The following is a 9,234-nucleotide window of genomic DNA, read 5'->3' on the forward strand; positions in this document are numbered from 1 at the left end:
ATGCAGAAGAATGCGAGGAAGAAGAAAACGGAAATCACTATGCTTTTACATGGGACTTCCGTTTTCTTGTTCCCTGCATTCTTCTGCATTTCAGCTTTACCGGAATGCTTTATTCGTTCTCGAGTTATCGTGATGACAGACAGACAGACAGACACACAGACACACAGACAGACAGACAGACGCGAAACTTTTTGATCATCACTGGAGTTATAGGCTTCGCTATCGCTCAGCCAACTAGCTATATGTACGCCAGACCACGTCTTGCGTAACAGGCTTCGCGATATCTCACGAAACTCTGTTGTGCTGCGACGCGCCTGGCGCACATATAGCTAGGCCTGCGGCGCTGACACCCGAGACGAGTAAATAAGATCGTATACACAATTTTTTTGTTGATATAAAGCCTTTTTAACGGTTTAACAGACAATTTGGTCATTTTCATCACATTTTTGTCCAGAGATGCCCCCTAGCACCCAAACGGGACAAGATAGAGCAAAACGGTCGAAATTTTCGTCAGTAGGGTTCTACTTTCACGAGTTACCCCTTGGAAGCCCATAAAAAAATAATTGAAAAAAAGAATTTTGCGACCTGCGGTTTTTGATTTTTTAAAAAGTCAATTTTTGAGCTAGGATGCTCATCTTTGAACTCGATCTGTCTTTTTGTGATACAAAACGACCCTGAAATTCCCAGATCGGTCTCTCAATTCTTTCTCGAGTTATCGTGCGGACAGACAGACAAACAAACAAACAGACAGACAAACAAACAGACAAACAGAATGAAACTTTTCCGGTCAGTGGAGTAATGGGCTTCGCTAATCGCTCAGCCAATAAACCTGTTCACATGTGGCCGTGTCTGTGTCCGTGTCCGAGCCTGTGTCCGCTGCAAGATCCTGCTCTCCTCCGGCACCATGGACTCCACTATGCTCGCCTCGTTCCGCCCTCTTCACGTCCGCGTCCTGCAGTGCCCGGTGGGCGCCGTCAGCTACGTGCCATTAGCGCGCTCGCTCAGCAATGGGCTGTTCGAGGCCCTCGCGCACCAGCTCACCCGTTGCTCACTGCGCCGCCACGCAGTTCCCCCCACCACCAATGACCTGCGCCGGGAGGTCGCTGATCACTTCATCACCCAGCGGCAGCACTATCTCCAAGTGCTCCAAGAGGCCGCCGAGCGGGAGCTTCCAGCCAAGGACGCCGCCCGCGTGAGGGACCCGGCCATCCTATTTGTTGCCTGGCTCCTCCGTCTCAGGGGTGACAAATCCGCCGGCAACTACGGGCTGGAGGTTCTACGCGCCATCGCCAACCTGTACCAGGTCACCGTGCGAGTCCTGTCTGATCGCCATCCTGCCTACACCGTCGAACTTAGGGACAAAAACGCTGTCCGCACCATCTCCATCCTGGCGGAGGGAAGTCCACCACCCTTGGACACGGTGGTCGCGTGGGTGCTACAAGTGGGCCCGACGGCCGCACCCGCCCCCGCCACGCCGCTGCAGCTTGCCATCACCGCTGCAGCCACCGCCGCCGCAGCAGCAGCGCCTGGGGACTGGCTGCCCGTACCGCTACACCCGCACCTGCAGATGCGCCCGCTGGTGCACCTGCACCTGCAGACGCCCCAGCTGCAGAGCAGGCGCCCACCCTCGCCACCTGGACGAGGCATCGCGGCAGGAGGCGAAACAGCGCAAGTTGGAGCGAGAGGCGGCCGCAGGTGCAACAGCGGCGGAGCAGGTGGTCCCAGACGAGCCAGCATACCGGTAGGACCTTTACATCTCACATCTCTTCCAGAGCACCTGCACCCTGACCCACCCTGAAGGACTTAGCTGCCATCTCTGAGGATGCTGGGTTTGCCACCTGAAACCGGGATCAGCATGTATGCTCGGCATCGTGCCCCGGTGGACGGGCCTCGCTATATGAACGGCTCCGGTCGGATAATGACCCTTGGGCCAAAAAGAGGCCTCATGGTTAGTCAAGTCAAGACTTCTACCCCTGCAGCCTATTTCGGGACCCCCCCCCCCCCTAATTCCATGGAAACCTTGAGGCGCGCTCTTTGGCGGGGGCCGGAAAAACCGTGACTAACTGTCTCACATTGTAGCCCTTAAGGATGCGTTTAATCTAACCTGATGTACTGTTATTTTGCATTTTAAGCATACGAACATCTGACATGAGGAAAAATGATTATTATGCAATCAAACAGCATAACCTAACAAGACTTCAATAGTTTTTGCTCAAAGACTTAGCCTAACATCACGCGTGTCACGTCGCAGTCTTTTATTTAAACCTGGTATTTTTCGGACTGCATAGGAATACTTATAGTCAAATTATCACAAGGTTCTGTTAGCTTCATTTGAACTCTGTGTACTTCTTTCTAGGCACTATACTATTTGGCCGTTTTTCGTCTAAATGGTACGTGGTTTTTAGCCCGCCCTTCTGCTTTTAAAAAAGCATTAAAGCGGGCTTATGCAACCGCTCTCGTGTCCGTCTGTCTGTCTGTCTGTCTGTCTGTCTGTCCGTCGTCCGTGTAAGAGGAAGGAGATGAGCTAGAGGTCTGCAAATTTCAGGGTATCTTAGGGGTCACTCCTGGACAACGAAACGCCCGGTGCAAATCCTAGCAACCATCCCTAAGGGGGTGAAAGGGGGTAACAAAGAAATAGGGGTTGGTCCAAAAAGTGGAAAAAAAAATATTTTTTTATGGTCCCCTAAGGGGTAACTCGTGAAAGTAGAGCCCTGTGGGCCAAAATTTTGTCCGTTTGGTTCTATCTTGAACCGTTTGGGCGGTAGAGTGCTTTTTTCGACGAAAACACGGTGAAAATGACCACGTTGCACATAAAGACGTACAAGGAAGCGTCCAATCGTAAAATGTCAGAGGAAGTACCCCCCAGTACAATACATTCTGAATCAGGAACTACCCTCGCATTAGCCGTATCTTTTACTGTTTCGGCCTTAGAGGTGGATATATTGAAAACAATGGCAAAAAGTCAAGTTATAAGACAATTTGACAAACAATAACAATCTAAAAACTGCGCGGGTTAATTTTTTTTTAATTTTTAAGCAAAGCAGAAGGGTGGGGTGTAGTCACGGTGTTGCCCCGTTACAGTCTTTCGTCATTTCCAAGGAGCAAATCTCTAGGGCCGCAGGCCCCCCGCCGAACGCTTTAGTTTACCTAAGTATGCAAAGTAATTTACCGGTCACATTATTTATTTGATTATGCACTTCAGTAAATCGCGAGACTGAAATGGTCGGGCCGAAGGCCCGACCATCGCCGCCGGCAGGCCAAGCAGGCCCGGCCCCTGCCGAACGGAGTTGCCGGCGCAGCGAAGTGGAGCTGGCAACTCCGTTTGGCGGAAGGGCGGGCCTGCTTGTTTACGGTTGTATACAGAATGTTTATAAACACAATTTGGGGTTTATCTATGATCAGGTAGGTGGGCTTCTAGACACTTGCATTCGTACATTAGAGTTGGTTCTTTTTCGTACAGGGGGAAACAAAATTGTTCGTGAGGTTATCGGGGAAAAAAAATATTGTAATGAGTTACACATTTTTTCCTAAGGGGTGCCACGTCTATTTTTCAGTAAGAAATAGTAAGGTCGTGTAAGACTTGTTGGTTGTTTCTTGATGGTAGTAAAATGAAAATAATGATGCACATTTTGGAATGGGAATATGTATTTGTCAAGGAAAGATCCACATTGACAAGCATTTCCTTTTTTTTTTAACAGCTCGAAGGCAGTTTACTACTGGAAAGATTCAGGAACTACAATACACCACACAGTGTCGGTTTGAACCGCAACGTCTTTTGTGCCGGGAACATGGTCCGCACTTTTCCCTTTCGTAGAAGAGGAACACGAGCCCTCGACGGCTGGTCCATGAGTCGGAGTATCGTTTACAGGGCTTACTCGCTGCCATGTGCACTGATCCTGATCGTCTTCTTCATGTGGAATGAACTCAATCACTTCAGCGGTGAACGACTCGGGCCACACGGCTTTCTTGGTTATGGAACCCCGGCCACTGCCGAGATAGACAGACAAATGAGATTGTAGACACTGCCATACGACCCTGTGATTCATTTTATACGGACAACGCTTGCCACCTTACCTCTCAGTCTGTCCTTCCATTGCGAGAGGGTATACACAGGTATTACAGGATGAGGAAAACCAGGACACACCGAGAAACTACGACGATTTCTTAACAGAGATCAAGAAAACATGGCGCAATGTGGTCTGCTAAAAACAAGTGCACCAACATTCACCCAAGAAGTTCCACTTCATGACAACTGTTGCAATATTTCTAAATATCTCTGTTTTAGACTCAGAATTAACTCCGTATCGCTCCAAACGTTAAGTCGATGCAAATTTCGTACTTTATACCCACCGCAAGTTTTTGATTTCATAGCAGTTCTAATAACAGCCCTGTCTGTCAAGTTGGCAAAACTGGGGTTGCGGCCTCGATCGGGATACCGGCCAGCGGATGTCAACACAGCCTGGAAAGAGGTAGCATTGCAAAGTCAAAGTTAATGCTCCATTAGATATTCCGTTCGCTCAGTTTAAAATGGGAGTGAGGGTGCTTCCACGGGACGAGCAGACCGGTGAGTGGCAACGACATGAATAGGACATCATCTTGGTTGAACAGACTTTAAACAACCATGTATCATAACCTCTAAAGCGACGTGAAACTGGACACATTTGGCTTCGCCTTACGTTTGACATTTCCGGACGTGCACATTCTTCAGGGACATTCTACAGTCAATTGTGTATTGATTTTCCAATGCCCCTCGATTAACCAAAGACGACCGACTTATAAGTTACGCGTATGTAAAGAGGTGACGTACATTCTGACGATTACCGTCCGGTTCGTACGCGGTGGTTCGGGATGGCTTTCAATGTTTTCTTCTTCTTTTAAACCTGAGCCTAAAGGGCATTGTTTCGGAAGACACCGGGCACCCACACCTGTCATCTAGCGTTCGGGGTACGTCCGCAGACTCGACTCGTACCAGCGGACATATTTCGTCCGTTCGGCACGCCTACTTGATCACTTTGAGACAGGGTGAGCGCAGATGAACGGTGAACAGCACAACCGCACCTCTGGCATCCACTAGCATATTCAAAGACCTCTATTAGGCCTCTGCTGAATAAAAACATAGCTACTTGACTGATTCAAACCTTTCACACGATGACGACTACTGATTTTGTATAGTAACGTGAAAGCTACTACTTCTTCTTTTTCTTTTCCTTTTCTGTTCCGGGTCTCTTTTCCGTGTCCGTCCATCAGTCAATCCACCTCCTCGGCTGAATACCCGAATGAAGGATCGCCTCTTTGATTTATTCGGTGACCTGAGTTGGATGGAGAAGGGCGCGGGCCGGGTCGACGACGTCGTGGGTCGTCGTTTGTGTTACAAAACGACCCTGAAATTCCCAGATCGCTATCTCAATTTATTCTCGAGTTATCGTGCGGACAGACAGACAGACAGACAGACAAACAGACAGACAGACAGAATGAAACTTTTCCGGTCAGTGGAGTAATGGGCTTCGCTAATCGCTCACCCAATAATACGTTTTTTAAATCCCCCCCCCCCCCCGGCCAAGAAAATACACACAAAAGTGGAAATAAAAGAACAGCCCCACTGATATGTTCAATTTATGGCCTACGCGGCTTCTCCGAACAGAAACACCATTTCATTTAACCGACTCACCTTGGTAACGACACAAGCAATTGTACTTGGCGATGCCCACGACGACGAGCAGCTCGAGGTCAGGGTTGGCATCCAGACTGTCCAGGAACGCCTCGGGTGGCAGCAGGTTCAGTCTGGCCCGCAGGACCAGGGAGCGCAGGCGGGGAAGGCCGGACAGGGCTGCCGACAGCGCACCAGGATCATTACCCCAGCTTACCAGTACAAGGTGCTGGAGTCCCGAGAGCCCGCCCGCACCCACAACGCGCAGCGTTTCGGGGAGGTAGTTCTCGAGCTCGAGGCGTTCGGGAGGACCGCGCCACGAAGCCAGCACGTCATGTACCGGAGCTGCCTGTGAAACAGGTGCATGGACTTAGTCGCGACAGGGCGAGGAGCGGTGCGAGATAAAAGAATAAATAGCATTGCGTACCGAACGAGAATAACACAAAGGTTTCAACTTCAGTTCCTTCAGCTGTCCTTGCATCCGGTGCAGTGCCTTGGCCACAGCCACGCCCGATTCTACGTTCACGGCCAACCGGTGGAGGTTGTCGGGGCACGCCTCCAATAGTAGCGCCAGATATGTTCCCATGTGCAGCAGGTCCACGTGGCGCAGCTGTTCCCTGCAGGCGAGACGGAGTTCAGACACCGGCGAAACGGTGGGTGAACTATAGCAGTGCGTATGAACCCGAAGCAGCCGATCAAATCGATTTAATAGTGTGCCGCGGCATTTAACCAGTCGTTCTTTCCTAGCCAGTCGCTTCTTCCATCCGAAATAAATGCATATTCCTCGCGGCAGTGAATTGAATCGGTAATCAATCAGTCTCTTACAGGGGGCCGGTACCTGTGCGCCAGCAGCAGCGAGCGGAGGGCAGTGGCATCTCTATGGGGGCAATCGAAGCCGCAGCGGCCGCTCAAACTAACCGTGTGCAGCCTGGGCAGCCTCACCTCCTGCGGACAAAGACGAGGGCAGGACGTGCAGGCGCCGCGCCCGGTCCAGCATGTGGCTGTCGACCTGACTTGCGCGCCTCACATGTGCAGGCAGGATTTAAAGTGTAGTGGCGGACGCGTAGTGTCTCCAGGCAAAAGGCACCCTCCAGGAAATGTAGAAAACTGGTCAGCGCTAGCTCTGACACCTCCAGGTGCTTCAGCCTCGGTGCCAGCTCCCAGATAAGGCTGATGGCGATAGACTCGGAGTCAGAAGACCTACTGCTTGCTCTTTTTCAGCACCAGCTCGCTGCGAGGGGAGCACGCTCAGTGTATTAATGGTACAAAGATCATTGTTGGTAGATTTACCGACGGAGCATCGTGCTTGGCATCGTGCGACCGCCCGTCCTCACCTGCGCCTCCCCACAAGCACAGTCCCTTTATAACGGGGGTAAGAGAAAGTGGGGTCGGGAGTACCACTAGCGTCCCTGGGCCGCAGCGGCAACGGACCGTCCGAATACAAATACGGACATTTGACCTTCAACGTTTCCACGGGAAGGATGACTTGCAGCAGCATCACGACGTCATCGTCCTCGACTTCACACTCCTTCCACAGCGAAGTGTTGGTCCGGGTCAGCCCGCTTGGCGGCGATCAGGTCCTTGGGCTCCAGCATTGAGAAAACCTTTAGCAGCGGGACATCCGGCAGCATCAGCAGCGTCATCTGCGAGGGGGGCACATGGACGCGAGTTACTCAAGGACATGACTCATTGTGGTTTCCATCAGAATTAGTGTACTTCGGCTAACGGCACGTAGAACATTAACGATACCGATAGAGCCTTTCAGAACTAGCGAAGTGAAGAAAAAGGTGAAGAACAATAGACCGGAAACGGTAGCTTTTAATCACCAGAGTGTACCCAAAACATTTAAATGAACTGTAAGTCGTATCATTTTGATATTGTTTACAGACAGCCTGTTACAGACGTCCTGTTACAGACAGCCTGTTACAGACAGCTTGTTACAGACAGCCTGTCACAGACAGCCTGTTACAGACACCCAGACAGCTTCTTACAGACACGCTGTTACAGACGCCCTGTTACAGACATCTTGTAACAGACAGCGTTACAGACAGCCTGTTACAGACAGCCTGTTACAGACAGCTTGTTACAGACAGCCTGTTACAGACAGCCTGTTACAGACATCCTGTTATAGACAGTTTGTTACAGACAGCTTGTAACAGACAGCCTGTTACAGACAGCTAGTTACAGACAGCCTGTTACAGACAGTATGTTACAGACAGCTTGTAACAGACAGCGTGTCAGAGACAGCCTGTTAGGGTTTTAAAAATACCGGTCTCTTTCAATCGTACGGTAAGTTACCGTAAGTTACGTAAGTTACGCGTATTTATAGGTAATATTGGTAATATTCACCGAAATTGCCGTTTTTGGAATAATATGCGTTAAAAACTTGTAAACGTTAAAAATGCATGTAATAGCCCGTAGTAACATGTCAATTCGGTAGATAAAGTGGCAAACAGTGTGACATACAAAAGGAAAAGTCATAAAAATTAATGCTTTGAGTGAAAGATCCAAGAATAGAGATCATCCAAGCTTGTCCCGACATTTTTTAGACCGTCCACGTAATTTAATTTTATCCTTAGTTTTGGGGCTTCCCTGGTGTGCCTTTGACATGTCTGGACCCAATCTGACGAAAACTCCAGATTTGGACTCACAACCCGTATGCAAAAACAGACGGGGACAAATTTTGATTACATGGTGAAAATAGAAGGATAGTTTTTAATCTGATTGTCAAGTCAAGAGCCATTTAACCCTTTAACCCCACCCCCTTTTTTAGTGAGGAAACCTGCTCACTCTTTTCAAGTGAGGATTTTAAATTATGACTTAAACAGAGTGGGAAAAATAATCTCGTTCTGAGGACAGGTGAGCGGTATTTTTTGTGCCTCTGATCTCACACGCATATGAGCAAGATAACTGACCCTAGCATTTACAGTGCTTAACCGCCTCAGTGCACAAAAAGTTATTTTAGACATTAAAACCAGTAAAATGACGAATATTTTGCAGGAAATGACCGAAAAATATGGGGCTCGCTAGGGATTTAAAATTACCGGTAATATAAAATTTCTCGGTAATTTACCGTAACTTACCGTAAATTACGGTAATTTTAGGTAATATTTGGTAATATTCAAAACACAGCTTTTATAACTGTGCTTGGAGTCTCTGAGGTATTGTATTAAGATCTCCGACTATTTTCATCATTTTAACAGGCGAGTCAGTAGTTGTAGCACCAAAGTCGATATTTACTCGTTTAAATTAGATATTTTGGAGTAGTAAGAAGGAAATTAACGAGTGAATGAAAGGTCTCAAATCCAATAACCCCCTTGCGTACTCCGCATATGTTCTATGTTCAAGCACAAGCCGTAGAAGTATTTCCCTGGCCTGTCGCGACAAATTAAGGCTAAGTGGTACAGGCGCACCCTTCGCGCACCCTAATTCAAGCTGAAGGTCACGAAACATCAAGTTTTCGAACCAGAATTAGCCAAAAATAATGTTTAAAATATTACCATAAATTACCAATATTACCGGCCGCACGGTAATATAACCGTAAAATACGGTAAATTACCATATCTTACCGGTAATATTACCGTCAT

Source organism: Frankliniella occidentalis, unplaced genomic scaffold, assembly GCF_000697945.3.
Source record: "Frankliniella occidentalis isolate FOCC.00 unplaced genomic scaffold, Focc_3.1 Scaffold366, whole genome shotgun sequence".
In the NCBI taxonomy this organism is placed as follows: Eukaryota; Metazoa; Arthropoda; class Insecta; order Thysanoptera; family Thripidae; genus Frankliniella; species Frankliniella occidentalis.